This window comes from Neofelis nebulosa, chromosome X, assembly GCF_028018385.1.
Source record: "Neofelis nebulosa isolate mNeoNeb1 chromosome X, mNeoNeb1.pri, whole genome shotgun sequence".
In the NCBI taxonomy this organism is placed as follows: domain Eukaryota; kingdom Metazoa; phylum Chordata; class Mammalia; order Carnivora; family Felidae; genus Neofelis; species Neofelis nebulosa.
In genome coordinates, this window is record NC_080800.1 from 108,878,760 (window position 1) to 108,897,943 (window position 19,184).

Below are 19,184 nucleotides of genomic sequence, written 5' to 3' on the forward strand. Positions count from 1 at the left end.
TTAATGAGTTTGCCAACACCAAACAATGTGAGCAAACTTGATTATTCACCTCATTCACCAGCCTTGGATCCAAATCACCTTTCAATTTCTAAAATGAAAACACAACCAACAAAAACAAAATTATCCTTCAGAATCCAAGATTTGCCCCCAATGAGGATGTTCAAAAGGGTGTACAGAAATATACGTCTAAACACATTTAAAGCGATTATCAGAGAATAAATTTCGTGGGTCCGTAGGTAACTTGCTCCCCCTTTAGGGAATTTGGTTTCGGGTAAAAATCCTGATATTTTTACCTTATATTTCACACCTTTTATGTGGTAGCTGTCTCTTTTCCAGGATACTAAATTACTCTTGTGACCCATTTTTTCATAATTCTCGGTGGTAGATTAACTTTTTGTTGAAAAAAATTGATACGGGGTGTACAGGCACTTGCAATGTATATTGTGCAGAAAGTCTATTTTGTGCTTGAAAACACTTTTACTCTATTCAAGAAAATAAGGCTCAACATTTGCCACAGTTTTTAATCAGTGGTACCAATTTTAGACATAACTGTTTTTAAAACATAGCAAAGTGCATTTTTGAAATAAAAATGGGTAAATGATAGGGTAATCACTAAGTTCAAGAAGCAGAAAATTATTATTTGGCAATATCATTTAAGAAGGTCTGTGTATGGGGTGCCTGGCTGGCTCAGTCAGTAGAGCGTGTGACTCTTAATCTCAGGGTTGAAAGTTTGAGCCCCACGTTGGGTGTAGAGATTACTTAAAATCTTGAAGGAAAAAAAAGAGTCTCTGTATATAAGAGGAACGAGTAAAATATGTATAACTTATGTGCTCAGTAAACATTATGGTATCTATTGATTTGCTAAATATTTTTATTAGATAGAAAATATAGAGAATTATTTACCACCTTTAAAAATATTTATTCTAAGGTAAATACATATGGAAATGCATATGTATATATGTGTGAAACCATAATAGGGTTATCAAGATTTAACACCTGTTGTATTTTTATCAGGGCCAGCTCTTTCTGCCTTTAGTACTTAAACTATTATTATTCCTGAAGAAATTGGGCTCACAGCAGTCCATTCCATACAGGATACAGATCCTGGGAAATGACTTTTAATGAAATTCAGTACCAATGTTAAGCTGTTTTAGTGAATTAGAATTGAACTTTACAAAGGATTATATTTATCAAGATTCTCAATTCTCTGCCTAATTTCTCCCATAGAATAGTTTTACAGAGCATCATTGCATTGAAGGAATTGCTTTGGATAAATATAAATTGGTTTACCTGTGAGTAAAATCACAGGCATGTGGGTAGTATACAAATGATTTCTGCTTAACAGAAACTTGTGATCATTTGTGTCTAAGCTCTTACTTTGAAACTAAAATTGCTATAAGTACTTTACACTGTATATTCTGAGGTGATGGGGAATGGAGGAGACAGGGCACTGGATTCTGTTTCAGTGACAAACACAATCTTGTACCCAGAGAGCTGCCTTTTTAAAAAAAAAAAAAAACTATTTATCTCTTCATGAAAAATGGTGACTGTCACTGAAAGATCTTTTTTTTACTCTGTCACAGGCTTCCCAAAGGGCACATAAAATGAAAACGTGGGATTTGACTAGTTAAATAATAAATCAATTTCGAGGTTTTAGCATAGGTGACACCTCCATGGTCGTCTTTTTGGACTGTGATTTCTGGTAATAGCAAGTGAAAAAAAAAAAAAAAACTATTACCGCTGTTGCTATGGATCTTCTATCTGCTGAGGTTCGGGCATCGTTTTGGAGGCTGCAGTGTAAACCCTGTTTAGGGAAGGTAGAATTTCATAATACCAGAGGATTACTGCTGCCTCATGAGCAAACAGAAAATGTAGGTGAGGGAAAAGGTATTGGACTCTGGAAGAAGAGAAAGACGGTGTTTCCAAGGAAGGGGAAAAAGTAGCCTCTTGCTTTTAAGATTGAGAATTCTCTGTGTATTTTTTTTTAGAATGGGAAATTTCTCTACTTTCTGCAGAGAGGAGAAAAAGCTAACAGAAAAGGAAATTGGGGAGGTAATAGTAATTCATTTCTTTCTTGTTGTTTATGACTTCTGTGATAAAAGTTACATTTACATAATTGATTTGTTGTGGCAAGAAAATGCCTATAAGTAGTCTTTCGGGTCGGGAGAAAGCTTGTGGAAGATCTGGGGGAAGAGCTGACATCATAGGGATGGTGATTTCAGCTGCTTTTCTGTTTAAGATGTGCAATTTTTTGATGGCGTGTGTACTGAGCCAATAAATTGTTTCTAGACACTTGGAGTCGTTTTGAGTGGCCTTTTTTTTTCCCTCTGTAGGCAAAATGAATACTTTTCATTAACAAGGAAAAGCGCTAGATTATCAGTGGATTATATTTGGCTAATTTGGACTATTATTTGGTCGGGGGAAGGGGAGAAGCTAAAGAGAAGTTATCTTTATTTCAAATGACTGGACTTAATATTATTGTTACTTTTCCAGTACATTCTGGCCATAAAAGTCTCTTTCAGGGAATGATTAAAACAGTTCTTTGGAGCATTGCAAGGCTGAGTAGCATCTCACATTTACTTGAAAATAAGTTTGCTTAATGACTTTTTAGCACCACTTGATTTATGTCTTGGCTGAGAGAAGAGTTCTAAGTAGCATGTAATCCAGTTGCTTTTTTCTAAGAACACTGATGGGTACTGAATACTGTATTACTCTATTGTTGGCTTTTAACTTTTCAGTAGTGTAAAAGGTATAAAGGTCTTCATACCTGAAAAATGAAGATCGTTTTCAGCCCGCGGCTTGCAGGCCCCTGCCTACACTGAGTCTTTCACCCACGTGCCCTGGCATGTGTATGTTTGGATGGCAGTATGTCAGGCAGTTATAGTGTAAGTACGATCCTGATTGAAAGACGAAGCACAGTTTGAGATGATCTTTCAAAAACCCTAACTGGAAAGATGATCTGTATATTGTGAAAGAATATTTTTATTTCATACAGACGAGTGGTGCCAGAGCTTGAGGATTTAATTATTTTTTTCCTGGTAGGACACTAAATCATTTCTTCCTAGCTATTAGAATGAAGAATGTGGCATATTCTGTTCCTCTATGCTATGGAATAATGCCTGCGTGCATCTCCTCAAATGTGAGGTGATGAGATTATAGCGGGTAACCCTTAAGCTCTGAAACTGAATTTTGGGGATTCTGCTCAGGGGTCTGGACTAGGCCATTATTTACAGAAGATGAGGCGTACGTACCTATGTATATATGGAAGGGATCAGGTACCTATTCCAAACCGATTTTGAATTAGATGTAATTAATTTTCTGAGGCAATTCATGTGTAGCAACTTTTCTACTATGTGTAATGAAGTTTCCACCAGGAGGTAGTAAGGCTGTAATGTTTGGCCTATGCCTTGAACAAAAGCTTCTGGAAATTTTGGATTTTAACTTCTCCATAGTTAAATAGTTTTGAATGCCTGTGTTTTTTGAAAATAATAATGATGCCCTTTTTCCAGCAGTAATTTTGGACCTTTGTGAATCGAATGCAGCCTTTCTCAACCACAGTTGTCATCTGAACCACAAAACGGAGAAAAATGATTTAAGTTCATGTTTCCTCAAACTAAGACCATTCTAGATCTAGGAGAGTGGAGTTTATTTATTGCATACAGTGGATTCCTTCAACCAGCAGTCAGCGAACTATAGCCAAGGGCCAATTCCCGCCTGCAGCCTGTTTGTATGGAGCCTGCATGCTAAAAATAGTTTTTACGTTTTTAAGGAGTCATTAAAAAGGAAGAAGTATATGTGACAGAGACCACAAACCGTACCTGGCCCACAAAGCCTAAGACATTTAACCATGTGGCCCTTTACAGAACAGTTTGCTGACCACTGTCTTCGGGTATGGAACCACATTACATTGAGAATTGCTAATCCAAATAAAGGAAATAAAGGAAACGTTTGATAATATTTGCTCTGAGGTTAGCGATACAGGAAGATAATAGAAAAGTTTCTCTTTATTAAAGTGACTTGCATACTGGTCCCATTACTGTAATGCTAAATAGATAGACATTTTTGTTCTCTAGACATAAACTTTAGTGGTTGAATTATATGGAAAATTGCATTGGTAATGATAATGTGATAAACTGTGTGTGTGTCTGCACACAGGTACATTTTAATATTTTTCTTAGTTTCTAGAACAAGAAAATAAAAGTGAGTGAATTTTATAGAGGAACACAATGGAGGGCACTGATTGCTTTTATCACTCTTTTAAAGACTGATATCTATTAGAGAAGGAAAGTGAATAGAGTGTTAAGTGTCAGACATAATCACGTTTGTTTCCTCCTTGTACTGAATGAGTGTCTTCACCCTACAATTAACATCTCAGGTACCTTGTCAGCAGCTCGGAGAATAGTACTTAATCAAAATGCATTAAAATTATTAGATCATAGCATATGAAATAATCAGGCTCTATCAAATGCCGCCTAACTACTTGATTTAGTGGGGGGAGGTGCTATCAGCCATAAAACATTATATTGGTAGATCACAAAATTATCGAGAGAGAAAAAAAGACTAGCAGGCATTATTTGTAATTTGCTGCTGATTTCTTTTATCTCCATATTCAGTTAACCATGAAGATCTGTGAGGGTTTTTTTTGTTTCCAGAAAGTGTCAGACCTCATCTCTTCTTTTATCGTGGCATTCTGGCCTTTGTCACTAAGTAGACTCGGGGCTAGGTGCAGACATGATGGAACTACCTGAAACACATGATTTTTCCACTCATCTGCTGAAAACTTGCAGTGGCTCCCTACTAGCCTGTCCAGAAATTCCTGGGAAAGATGAGTCAAACCAGGCTGCTGAGATGGTCAGGAAAGGCATCACTGGGTAGCTGAACAGGCCTGGCTTTAAGACTGGGTGGGAAGAAGGGAAAGGAAGGAACGGAATGAAATTCGCCAAGGCAAGAAAGGACAAAGGGAGTTCTAAGGTTGTGTTTTTCAGAAATGTTTTATGGGTCCTTTCGGGGTGGGCAGTGAGGATTTGTTTGGTGAGTGGTACTTTCTCTCTGGTTAGGGCTGTAAAATGATAGGGTACAAGTCAGCTCAAGTTGTAGATCACAGATCTTTTTGGGTAGCACACTGTTCAAAGCATTTTAATTACTTTGAATTGCTCATCAAGCTTATTTTGGCTCTGGCAGTTCAAGAACTAATTAGGGAACTTTGTCATTTTGTCTCCATCCTGAGGTTATGTGTTTGTCATTGCCCCTCCCTACCCCACCCCCAGCTAGAAATCACTTGTTATAAAATCAAAAAAGCCAAGTATTTTATAAGGGTTACTTCCAGTTTTAAAGTAAAATGACCCTTTAAAGTTCCCAAAGAAACCATATAGCATATTTTTTTGGAGGAAAAAGTCAGATTTTGTACATGTACTAAAATTTGTTACCAGATATTGATTATACTTATCGGAGAATTGCAGTTTTGTTGATTGCTAGATGAACAAAGACTATAAATTTTGACTAATAAGATATCCTAGCCACAGTTGTGCAGAGAACATATAAACAGCCTTTTGTTTATGTTGGTATTTGTTAAAAATTAAAAGATTCAGGGGCACTTTCGTGGCTCAGTCAGTTGAGCGTCCAACTCTTGATTTCGGCTCAGGTCATGATCTAATGGTTCGTGAGTTCAAACCCTGCATCAGGCTCTGTGCTGACAGTGTGGACCCTGCTTGGGATTCTCTCTCTCCCTCTCTCTCTCTCTGTCCCTCCCCTGCTCTCATGCGTGCATGCACATGTACACACACGCTCTTTCTCAAAAAACAAATAAACTTAAGTAAAAAAAGATTCAACCCCTATTAGTAGATATTTCATAATTTCAGTAGCATTTCCCCACCATTATTTGAATATTTAATTTGTCAAGTGTTGTGCTTTGATAACATGAACAGATTTCAGCAATGTCAGCACAAATCAATGGTGGTTAAAACTGCTGAATATGGGGCGCCTGGATGGCTCAGTTGGATAGGCGACCGACTTCGGCTCAGGTCATGATCTTGCAGTTTGTGAGTTCAAGCCCCGCATCGGGCTCTGTGCTGACAGCTCAGAGCCTGGAGCCTGCTTCAGATTCTGTGTCTCCCTCTTTCTGCCCCTCCCCTGCTCACACTCTGTGTCTCTCTGTCTCTTAATAATAAATAAATGTTAAAAAAAAAAAAAACACTGCCGAATCTGTACCTTTAGAGATAGGGGTTAGGATATTCACACGTGCTGTTGACAGTGGAGTGTAGGGTGGGATGCAGATGGGTGTGAGAAAGTTCAGGGAGGATGTTGAAATGCACCCCTGTTTTGTTAGTGTAGCAGATTTGTTCATGTCCGCTAATTTCTGCTATATGTTGGGTGCATCATGGTGCTGATTACAGAGCCAACTTTTATGTTCCTTGTAGTAGTTCTTACTTTAGGTTTTCAGGTACAACTGTTACTGACACAGACATCCCTTTTTTTTTTTTTTTTTTTTTTTTTTTTTAACTTGATTTCTGGGTGTATTCTTGTTTATGAATGCACTGCTTCAAATGATTTAAAGAAGTAGATAGGGCATAAAAATTAACAATAAGCATTATTGTTTTAGCCCTGTACACATACACACACATAAACAGACACTCTGGTGGTATTTTTCACTCTGGGGAAACCCAGAGTGGATTGTTGAAAATATCAGTGACCATTCTTTTAGAGTATTCTAGAATCTCCTCCCTATTCTTTGTATTTGCCAAGATTAAAATTCTTTGCTGTTGACACCATTGTGCCATCAGTATCATTTTCTTGGGATCATAGAATGTTAAAGCCAGCAGGACCTAAGAGGTAATTTTCCTCAGTCCTAAGATTCTATTGGGTAACTCCTTGCAAATACAATTTGATTAAATCCGTTCAAAGTATAGATTTGATTAAAGAGAAAAATGTTGGAGGGAAATTATACCGCAGCCACTTTCTCATTAAGAATGAAAAGGTAAGTCTATGTAAAATTCCACTTTTTCAATCAGTGTTAATTTTCTGAAAGAACTCATGGTGTTAATAATTTAGTGCTGTGCTTACAAGCTTCAAACCTATTGATTTTAATTGGAGTTCCCCATCTAGAAGGAAGATAGGCAGCAAGCAAATCAATTTTGTGTTAATCCCGTGCATTTTAATAAGTGTGCTAAAGATTCACCGTAACATTATCTGTGATAGTTCGATATCTGATATGAGGTGTCTCTGCCTTAGATTCTATCCAAAGGTGTTTATTTCTGAAAGTACTAGAATGGCATCCTTTTATTTTACCTCCTGTATGGATAGCATAAAATAAGGCTCTCAGGGTCCATCACATTAAAATGTCCTGTATGTGGGTTTGATTAAATAATGGCCTGAATAAATTAGGATACCTGTTCTGTCATTTCTGTATTAGCAGAGTCGTTGTCTTCCTTTCATTGTATGGCCTCATCACCCTTTCCAAATGAATATTTTATAGTTAGAGCTTGTTATCAATCCCAGGCCATATTTATATAACATCCTGTCTAGTCAGTAATAATCCCTTTATTTTCCCATTAATGCTTATGGTTAAACCTGATCCCTGATTGAATTGTGTATTTCTATATGTGTTTAGCCCAAGTAAATTAAAAGAAATGTACGGCAGACTGATACACAGACTGTTGCCCTTCGAGACCTTTAATCTCTGCATTAGAGTATGAAATTGCCCTAGACTCTCCAGGACACAAAGCAGTCATGTGGCTCTGGTTAATAGTGATTGCAGATGTGCTTCCAGAATCATAATTGCATGTATTGCTGATATGCATCCTTGTATATATGGCTACTACCAACTCGCTTTTGGGTATAGCTCCATATTACTTGAAGAACTGCTGTTTTACCACCTAAAAAACTCTCCAGTGGAAACAAAAAAATCTCAAAGGTGTCACTTTGGAAAGTTGCTATTATGTTAATCACATGTGAGAATAGGGATTGACTTAGAATTTCATACCTAGTTTAATATCCTTCAGTTTATTGAATGTCATCTCTTTTGCACCAAAAGTCAGAAATCAAACTACAAATGAGAGGATAACCTCAAGGGGCACCTGGATGGCTCATTCAGTTGGGCTCCGACTCTTGATTTTGGCTCAGGTCATCCCGAGGTTGTGGGATTGAGCCCCACATTGGGCTCCTGCTCTCCCTCCCTCCCTCCCTCTCTCTCTCTCCCTCCCTCTCTCTCTCTCCCTCCCTCTCTCCCTCCCCGCCCCCTCTCAAAATAAATTAAAAAAGGAAAGGATAACCTCACGCCAAAGATTGCATCCAAAGATGGGCCCCAGGTAAACACCCTGCAAATATCCAAGGGCTGCAAATGGAGCCCCATCCTTAATGAGCTTATTCATTAGAAAATGGAAAGATCATGGCAATGAAAGAGAATACAAAGATAATAAAATGTGTGCTGTAATGGAGGTTCAAGCAAAAAGCTGTGGGAGGGCAGGGGGTGAAGCAATTGATTCTGTTAGGTGATCAGGTTACCCTGGGGAGTTGGAAAGGTCTGTTTTTTGTTTGTTTGTTTGTTTGTTTGTTTGTTTGTTTGTTTAAGAGATGTGGTATTTCCAGAGATGGGGAAGACTTCGGGTGTTGACAGAGAAAATGGCATGACTCAAAGGCTCAAAAATAAGAAAGTAAAACTGTTCCCCAATGGAGCATTGCATTTAAGTTTGTATGTCTAAGGTACTATTCACTGAAGCAATTGTGTTTGGTACATGATAAGATACCCATGAAATTTTCCCTCTGGGCACTTAGTTTTGGTGGTTGTGCTAGTTCTGTATATGGGCAAATATCATTATGTTACTTTCTGAATTTACAATTAGAGGAACACTAACAGAACCTCAGGTCCTATGCAAGTTGAACTTCTGGTCCCCCTTCACTTCCTGGAGCAGTCACTCATATGTCCTGAGACATGGTCCCCTGTGAGGGGTGAGAGGTCAGTCTGGACAGTAACTCACTCTGTCGCTCTTTACCCATCCTTAGTTCTTAAGCCTGCTTCATTATAGTATCAGAGTTGGGACTTGAATGCAGTTTGCTAGTGGTTCTGAATTCCTTACGGCAACAGTAGAATAGTAGGAACTTTTCATTTGAGCCACTGTGCCATTACCACTATAAAATCAGCCATGTGGCTGGTGCCAATTCATCCCCTGACTTAATGACTCCTTCAAAACTAGAGTTTGGCAACTGCTATTGATACGAGGAGGAGGAGAACAAAGTGACTTGGCTTCTAATACCTCACACATTCACAGTGTCAAACCAGTAAGGGATCGAGAGATCATTGAGCCCACCTCTTTCCCTCATTTTACAGATGGTGAAGCCGACAGTTAATCGTTGAGTTCTTGTCATTTCCGGGATAAGCAAAATTAAGGCAATTTTGCCTGACCTCTCTGCTTTCTTTACCTCTGTACTACTTCTAAGAAACCAGACCTCCTTCTTCCTTTGGAGTGGCTGGAAGGTCAGAAAGAAGTGAGCTAAATGATGCAATGGAATTTGCATCCAGCATTTATTGTGATGATAGCCTTGACTTTTGGTTTATTGAGAGAAGAATGTGATTGTTTGCAGGATGTTTCCTTCCCCTGCCCCATGGCTATAATTAAAGGTTTCAGGGAACTTCAAATCCCAGAAAGTTAGTCAAAACGACACAATTAGTTATTTCCTTTAATTTAAGAGGTCTGCAATCCAAAGATGATTTACCTGGCTGAACAGAATAGTGTGACGTTTCTAATTTCAATTAAAATAACAGGAATTTAAAGATCTCTATAGGAAATAGAGCTAATAAAAGCACTGCCTGTTAGGAGTCTGTTTCTGAAGGATTTCCAAGAGTGGGGGGAGGTTATGGTTGAATTTCATCTCGTTCTTTCTGCATTTCATTTTTCTTTAGAAAAAACTGTGATATGTGGTAAAGTGACAATAGAATCAAAGAGATGTCTCTTTCTTCTTTACTCAACTGTAAATTGAACTGTCTTACCAACATGTGTAAAGAACCACATTCTTCATGTCCCAGAATGTGTCCTGCTTACGTCATTGTTCTTTCCCTCAGCCCTGAGCTTGGGTACAGAGGAGAAAGCACATTAGGGGGGCAGAGGAAGCTCTTTTATCCTCTCTTGAGTAGGAGGAATTCCGATGAAGGAATATTTTCAATTATTCTTTTGTTCTTAAAGGTGAAGTAGACTCAAAATTGTTCAGCAGGAGAAACTCCTTAAACTGCTATGTTATTCACGCTGCGACGTCAAAACCTTTCGTACTGGGTGCCCAGGTGGCTCAGTCAGTTAAGCGTCCAACTTCAGCTTAGGTCATGATCTCATGGTTCATGGGTTCAAGCCCTGTATCAGGCTTTGCACTGTCGGTGTGGAGCCTGCTTGGGATTCTCTTTTTCCCTCTCTCTCTCCCCCTCCCCTGCTCTCTCTCTATCTCAAATAAATAAATAAACTTAAAAAGAAAAACCTTTCGTAATAATTCTAATGAAGTTATCCTTTGCTAGAATATTTTCTAAGTATTTTTGCTAATGAGGTACATTTAAAAATAGGAATAATAAACTAAAGGAAAAATGAAAAAGTGCTTATAGACTTAATTTTATTTCTGCCTTATGAACACATTTTTCTTGTTGCTATGCACAGAATTGCTAGAAGCTTAAATTGTTGCTTAAGAGCACAAAATAATACTGTATGAGACCTTTGACTTTATCCTTTGCCAGTAAGATCAGGGCTGCCTCATCCATCTCAAAAGTGCCTTTTAAGTGGTGAGCAAAGACGGGGGCTCCACTGTGAGTTGATAGAATGCTGTCTGATGACCACGAGGAAGACCAGGGTTGTTGTAACCATACTTTTGACTACAGTTCATTTATTTCATTGCATGTACGTAAAACCTGGCAATTTGACACCTGCTGTATGTTGCAAAAGCAAATTCTAATAACTTCTGAGAGAGATACAAAAATGGGAGTGTGCCATAAAAGTAGGCAAACTAGGAACATTTTCTTTATGCACCTAGATAAATATTTTGAGCTCTCAAGCATGGAAATACAAACTCAGATGACTGACCACCTAAAGAAGATTGACCTCAAGCCCAACTCTCCATGTTTAATTTGAAACATGTACAGACATACCAGTTTTTACCTTAGTTCTTATTCTGTCACAGACAAAATATAGTGCAGCTCAATATTTTACTTCAGAAATAGAAATCTCAGAGGTCTCTTAAGAACTCCATAAATTTTTATCAGATACTTGTAATATGAACCTGAGGTTGTACAAAGTGGAAGAATACTCTGCCAACATCATGTTCTCCAAAAGTTTAGAAAAAAATATGAGTTTGTTTTATTCTTATTATTAAAATAATCTGAGTTTTCACATGGTCATGTGAACAATTCTATGCCCATATAAAATCTAGAACAAAAGTATTATTTTTATTCTTGGACAATTTCATCAATTTGAGGATCTTTTCAAATGAACAGAATGGAAAACATTAGTATTAAGGGTTACGGAAGTGTGAGAAAGCTGGAATTGGAGCGCTTGACTTCCGGACGTTGGATCTGATGGGTATCATGGTTTGGAACACCATCGCTACCTTGCCTCCCACACTCCAGAGGGCAGTGCATTCCAGTTTAGTTATTGGCATGAAAAAACAATGGGCCAAATATAGTAACCTTGCCAGAAAGTCAAAATTACATACAGGTCACTCCTCTGTAGAATTGTAGTATAAAACATTTGGTAATCATGCATATCTACAGGGATCAATCAATAGCATAGTGATTCCAAAATTGGAAGAAATCCTATCATTTGGAGAAGAGGAACATTCTATTTTAAGTTTTTCAAATTCTTTTAAAACTTTTCAGACTCTTTAAGCGTAAGGATATTACTAAGTACACATTGGACAGTTCCGTGATCTGTTCACGATGGAAAATAATTTTGGTTTTATAGCCAAAGGATAAAATTTAAGTTACAAATTAATCCGAGCTGTAGTGAAAGCTTCTTAGACTTAAGAGAAGACCTGGGTTCAAGTTTGAGCCTTGCCACCAGTTAACTACCTTATATCCTTGAACAATTTATAATCTCTGTAGGCTACAGGATTTTTTCCTCTATAAAAATTGATTTTGGATCAGATATTTGCTAAGTTCCCATCCATCTCAAAGATCGTATCATTCTTTTAATTTCAGGATTTCTGTTTCCCTTCTTAACCTCTCCCTACCTCTGCCATCATTTTGACATAAATGGCCTTAAATTTCATAGCTTCCATATGATGGTATTAGCCTGGGACCCAGTGGGCATACAATAAATGCTTGTTACTGATGGTGGTGATAAGGAGTTGGTCTAAATGACCTATACATTTCCTTCCATCTGTAAAAGCCTGTGACAGTTCTATCAAGGGAGAAGTCAGCTGTGCTTGGATCATATATAGCACTTTAAAAAGGTGGATAGTGTCTGGGCGCCTGGGTGGCTCAGTTGGTTAAGCATCCAACTCTTGTTTTGGCTCAGGTCATGATCTCGCATTTTAGTGGTTTGGAGCCCCTTATCCAGCTCTGTGCTGACAGTACAGAACCTGTTGGGGATTCTCTTTCTCTCCCTCTCTCTGCCCCTCCCCCACTCGCGCTACCTCTGTCTCTCTCAAAATAAATACATAAACTTAAAAATAAAAAGATAGTGTCCGGTCGTCTTGAACACAACCAGTGCTGAGAGATAGATGGCTGTTGACTTTAAATCTTTATTTTTTTTCTGGCAGTATGTCGATTAGGAAACACTCAACAAACTTTTGAAGAAGTGGTTATAGGGCAATTGAAACAATCTTAACATAGGCAGTCATAATAGAACTAATTACAGGTGAGGCTGGTGGAGCCCCTAGAAAATGACTTCTATGCATTCTATTTGTTAGATGACAGGTACTAATATAGACATGGACGTAATCCAGAAAAGCATTCCTCTCTAGCTTGGGAGAAGTGGGTGCATCTCTAGTCCTGAGTATATTGTTGGGTTACAGTTTTCAGTTATTCTCTGTAACTGTCTAGGCATCCTCAGTTCACAGCAGGTCACTCCTGGTGTTACCACTTGAGACTATGAAAAGAGTAAGAGGCCTTCCTTTCTAAGCCTGATATCATTAGCACATTCTTTGCTCATCATTTCCTGTTTACCCCTCTTCATCAGTGAGTCACTGGTAGGCTTTGTGAAGTGCAAAAAGTATGTAGCCAAGAGCATTCACAGTATGGATTTTATTAAGGTAGGGAGGCAAGTGCAAAACCTAGTGTGAGGTCAGCTTTGCTCAGCTGGGTTCTTGCTTCTTGAGGGTTCTTTCACTTGCAGCCGGCCCTTCCTGGTCAAATTCTCTGAGAAATCTACCTCCTCTTCTTCCCTAACTCTATTGTTTTTACTCTCAGCTCCAGACTAGAAGTTTTACTTTACCTCAGATTCAAAGAAACTAGATTTTGTACCTTTGGTTCTTTACTACTTTTGGCTTTCCAGGTCCCCACCTCAAAGCCAATTCTAATTGTGTCTACAGTTTTCTTGTTCCTCCTGATTTTGCCTAGTCCCAATGCCCCTGATGGGGTTCAGGATATGCTATCCCAAAATATAGCACCTTGGCATGTTGAATATGTTAAGGTAAAGGAGTTTGAGAAAGTAGCAGAAGCAGGAAGGTCGCTCTGACTGACTCTGCCCCTTCCCGTCCTCCTTGCCCTCCTTCCCTGAAGCAGGTCATAAGATCCTCATGTGAGAGGTGTTCTCGTGGTACCAGAAGGAAAGGAGCATCCTTATCTTTAAAGACAACAGGATGCCAAGAAGAATCTGAACAAACTGGCCTTGCTAAGTCTCCCCCGTTCACCACATTTCTTTGTCCTGTCACATCTTTCCACAATTTCTCACTCTTTGTCCAACCTAGCATCAAAATACATTAGTTTAACCATTTCTTTGAGTCTTCATTTCCTTATGGAGGCTCTGGTGTCATGTAAAACTGACATTAAGTAAATGTATATGCTTTTCTTCTGTTAGTCTTTGTGAGTTTAATTTTCAGACCCAGCCAGGGACCCTAAGATGTTCGAGGGAAACCTTTTTCCCTCTCCACCACCACCTTCCCACAATTTGTACCCATTTTCTAGTAGCTAAACTTTTACTCTTTGCCAATGTTGACTGGTAACTCAAAACCATCATCAATTAGATCTGAACCTATTATGTGCCCTATTAACACATAGACTATTGTGTTAAAAAATGTTCAAGGATATTTATACAAAGAGTATGAGCCATTGCACTCTGGGCTATCCTACCTCTGTTTTGTGGCGTCTCCTGGGGTCCTGGCCTCTTGAGTAGTGAAGGAATAAACTGAAGTAATTACAAAAAAAAAAGGGGGGGGTATGGGTTACATTGTGTGTGTTTTTCTAAATATTACTTTTCTGGTCTTATTTGAGGGTAGGCACTAATTTTAGAGATGTGTCCTTAGAAGTATTGCAGACTTAATTTTTTAAATATAGCTATGTATATATAAATACCAAAGTCCCTTTGGTTTTATTTTAATCTCCTAAGTTGTCCACTTTCAGTGTGCACAGTTAGAAGATAGCCACAGTCTTGCCGAGGAAAAATAGGGGTGACAAGTTCCCTATAATCAAGGATACAAATTTCAGATGTCTGCTCAGTGGTTCCCAATGCTGATGTCAAGTCTGGTGCCAAAATGACTACATAGGAAGTAGTTTGTAGTACTTTAAAACAAGAACTTATTGCTGGGCCCTAATTTCAGAGATCCTGAATCAGTAGTTTGGGGATGAGGCCTAGGTATCTGCATTTTAAAAGTTGTACTGGTGTAACTGGGTGGCTTAGTCACTTAGGCGTCTGACTCTTGGTTCCGGCTCAGGTCATGATCTCACGGTTTGTGAGTTTGAGCCCCATGTCAGGCTTCCAGCTGACAGTGTGGAGGCTGCTTGGGATTCTTGTCTCACTCTCTCTCTGCCCCTCCCCTCCTTGCGCTCCTTCTTTCTCTCTCTCTCAAAATAAATAAACAAAATAATAATGTTTAGCCAGGAGTGAAGACTCCTTAGAGAACCCTTATGAGTCCTTCCAGCCCCCTGATTCTGTGACTTAAGTATGCAGGAAGCCTTCTTCCCTCTGCCCCTGACTTGCCACAGTAAGATATCCCTTTTAGACATCCTAAGAGTATTCCCGTAGTGAAAGGTTGTTGCCAGTTGTTGTTTTATTAGTAATGATAACTTCTGTCTAAGACTTAAGTTTGTAATAGTGTAACTACAGCTGAAGAGTTCAAATCCAAGCAAAGGACAAGTACAGAACGTCAAGGAATAATGTAAGTGTCCTGAGGTGCACCTGTGAAGTTCCCATTTGCATGGACCTGTTTTTGTGGGACATGTAGAAATCAACTACCATTAGTTTTAAATCAATGTGAAGTTAATGTAGCCATTCCTCCCATTTGCTGCTACATAACTTAGAACTCCATCCTGCAATACAGCTTTGAGAAGGCAATGCAAATACAGACATAGTAGTAAACTGAGATTTTGCAGTAGAGGTAGGAAGAGTAGGAGATTTTAATATTCTTTGGAAATTCTTAATATAATATTAATTTTCTTTTTCTTTAATATTTTAATATTCTTAAGATTTGATTTGGATGCAGAGGGAGTTGACGTGACTTTCTTAGAGACTCTGAAGAAGAGTGGTGTGAATGAGCAGGCCAATCAGCTTCTTCATATAGATCTTTTCTTTTTTTAAATATATGAAATTTATTGTCAAATTGGTTTCCATACAACACCCAGTGCTCATCCCAACAGGTGCCCTCCTCAATACCCATCACCCACCCTCCCCTACCTCCCACCCCCCATCAGCCCTCAGTTTGTTCTCAGTTTTTAAGAGTCTCTTATGCTTTGGTTCTCTCCCACTGTAACCTCTTTTTTTTTTCTTCCCCTCCCCCATGGGTTCCTGTTAAGTTTCTCAGGATCCACATAAGAGTGAACACATATTGTATCTGTCTTTCTCTGTATGGCTTATTTCACTTAGCATAACGCTCTCCAGTTCCATCCACGTTGCTACAAAGGGCCATATTTCATTCTTTCTCATTGCCACGTAGTACTCCATTGTGTATACATACAGATCGTTTTCTATTGCATTACTTGCGATGTTTACCATTTATTTGCTTGACTCTGCCCTTGCACGAAAAACAGAAAGGAAACCTATCTTAATAAAGATTTGGTATACTTTGGTTTAAGAAGCTGGTGAGATGGGGAAGGGAAAGAGAGTACTTGGGTATTATCTATCCAAGATTCAGGAATTGGTAAACAGGGCAGGGATCTTTATCCTTCAGGTAGACAGGGAGGTGAGATTATTATACTCGTGAAGAGTTGTACAAACATTGTAAATGATGGAACTTTCTCTTTTTGTTTCTCCAACATGGTATTCCTGGATTTATGATGGGAAGCTATTCATGAGCTAGGATTCACTTCAGAGCTTTTTTAAAATTCAAAACGTGACTTGATTTTTAAATCTTTGTTTACATACTTTCAGAAACTCATTTTATTATAGGGCAGCCATGTTCTCCCTGGAGTTGATTGTTTCAGTCAAATCCTTTTAAAACGTGAATTAAGGAGATTAGGATTTAATCTTTGTTGCTTACAACAAAATCTTGTTATAAAGTTAAAGGAATACACTTGCTAGTCCAGAATGTATTATCAGGGAGTGCACACTATGTATTTTTTTAGTCAGTGGTATACTTACAACTTCAGATTTGTATTGTAGCTATATCAGAAAAATGGAAAGATTTATTACTTTTCTTTTTCCAAATCCACTGAATTTAGGAACTTACTGAGAGGTAAACCTATCACAAAGCTTTGGTGAATATTTCTGCCACAAAGTACTGGAAAGACCAGAACCATCACCACAAGTAGAAAGAGGTAACTTGTGGGTTAGCTGCTAAATAATATTAATCACAACGAAGTACAATGTCTTGCTAAGGGAACACCAGGGAAGTCAATAATGATGGTGATACTCAAGTTTTAGAGAAGGTATATAACAAAATGTAAGCATTAAGACCCATTTGCAGCCTCCTGGAAATCTAAGTTATTTTTACAAGCCCATATGGAAGCTCCAGATATATTTGTTCTGTGTGGGTATAGAGATGGGAGGGGATAACAAGTAGCTTGCAAATATCAAAGAGACTACTACATGGAAAGTGCATCTCTGAGGAATGGAAAAAATCCAATCGAGGAGAATGGGGAAGCTTATAAATTAAGCAGGTCATGTACAAACTGAATTTTGGACAGGTTGAAAAAAGAAAAGTTGGTGACATTCTGTAAAAGTAGGCATAAGCTTTTAGGTTACTCAAAGGCAGGCAGTTTAATGGGATCATAGTGGGTCTGTTTGATGACAGTGCCACAAAGAACTGGATGAGAAACAAAAATAAGCTTTGATGATCTTGTTGTCTAATAAAAGAAGAACTAAGGGATCATGCTAACTCTGAAATTGTCTCCTGAAATTGTTGAATAGGTAAAATTGTAGTAAATGAAGAGATAATCTAAGTCCAATTGACAGATTAAATACATGTAGCTCACCAGAACTAGATAGCATCCTTTTATATTTTGACGCATTTAGGTATAAATTAATAACATGCCTATTTGGGGGAGGTTTGGAAATACTGTGTTTCTACTGGATCAGGAGTATATATTCGGCGATGTGAGTTTAAATAATGATACAAATATTGTCTTATTGGAGGAAAATTTGGATTAAAAATTGTATAAGGTGAAGGATATTTCTGAATCAGGAAAGGACAGTGAATTTATGAGCACAAGTCATACCGAGGCATTTGTAACCTAAAACACCTATGCTTGATTCCAGATTTTATTGTGATTTTAATGTTGATTTCTAGATTCCTACTGTAGGATGAGTTGCAAAAGTTCAATGTATTACCATTTCCAAACGAGCACCAGCATTTATGATCAAGGCAGAGAAGAAGCTTATTTCAACCATCAATGAAAATATTACATACAGATAGGATCCCAAGCAAAGAAAAAAAAAAAAACTTGTAGATTCTTGAGCCTTTTGCATTCTGTGTTGTTTACATGGTGGTTTAGGAGTACAGGTGGAATAATTGGAATATCAGAGAGAAGAAGAGTTAAGAGGTAATATTTTGCTGCCAGAATGTTAGAATTTTAAACAATTTACCTACTTTATAGCTCAGGTTAAGTGCTCTGTCACCATCGCTACCCTTGCATTAATGTGCAGACCCTGCCTAGTCCACTGCTTCATCCTAAAAAGTGCCTGGCCCCATATTTCTGAAGTATAATTAACATACAGTGTCATGTTAGTTTCAAGCATACAAGGTAATGATTCATACATTAGTGCTCGCCACAATAAATGTAAACATCTGTCACCAAACAATGTTATTGTAATATTGTTGACTATTTTCCCTATGCTATACTTTTTACCTCTGTGACTTATTTATTTTATAATTGGAAGTTTGTACCTTTTAATCCCCTTTATCTATTTCAATCTGCCCCCCACCCTTTCTTTGGCAACCATCAGTTTGTTCTCTGTATTTAAGAGTCTGTTTTTTTGTTTGTTTTGGTTTTTTAGATTACACATACAAGTGAAGTCACATGGTATTTGTCTTTCTCTGTCTGGATTATTCCACTTAGCATAATACCCTCTAGTTTCATCCATATTGTCACAAATGGCAAGATCTTGGTCTTTTTGATGGCTGAGTAATATTCCAGCGTGTGTGTGTGTGTGTGTGTGTGTGTGTGTGTGTGTGTGTGTACCATATCTTCTTTATCCATTCATCTATCAATGAACACTTGGGTTGCTTCCATATTTTGGCTATTGTAAATAATGCTGCAATAAACATAGGGGTACATCTATCTTTTTGAATTAGTGCTTTCATTTTCTTTGGCTAAATACCTAGTAGTGGTATCACTGGATCATATGATATTTCTATTTTTAATTTTTTTGAGGAACCTCCATACCGTTTTCCACAGTAGCTGCACTAATTTACATTCCCACCAACAGTGCATGCAGGTTCCTTTTTCTCCACATCCTTGCCAACACTTGTTATTTTTGTCAGACATTCTGACAGGTGTAAGGTGATATCTCATTTTGTTTTTCATTCACATTTCCTTGGTGATTAGTGATGTTGAGCATCTTTTCATGTGTCTGTTGCCCATCTGTATGCCTTTAGAAAAATGTCTGTTCAGGTCTTTTGCCCAT

The 19,184-nt window shown here is 38.1% G+C and overlaps 1 protein-coding gene across 1 annotated transcript in view; it reads left to right on the forward strand.

Moving 5' to 3' along the window:
- STK26 (serine/threonine kinase 26) overlaps positions 1–19,184 on the forward strand; it is a 57,001-nt gene that overhangs the window by 12,839 nt on the left and 24,978 nt on the right. The window lies entirely within an intron of this gene.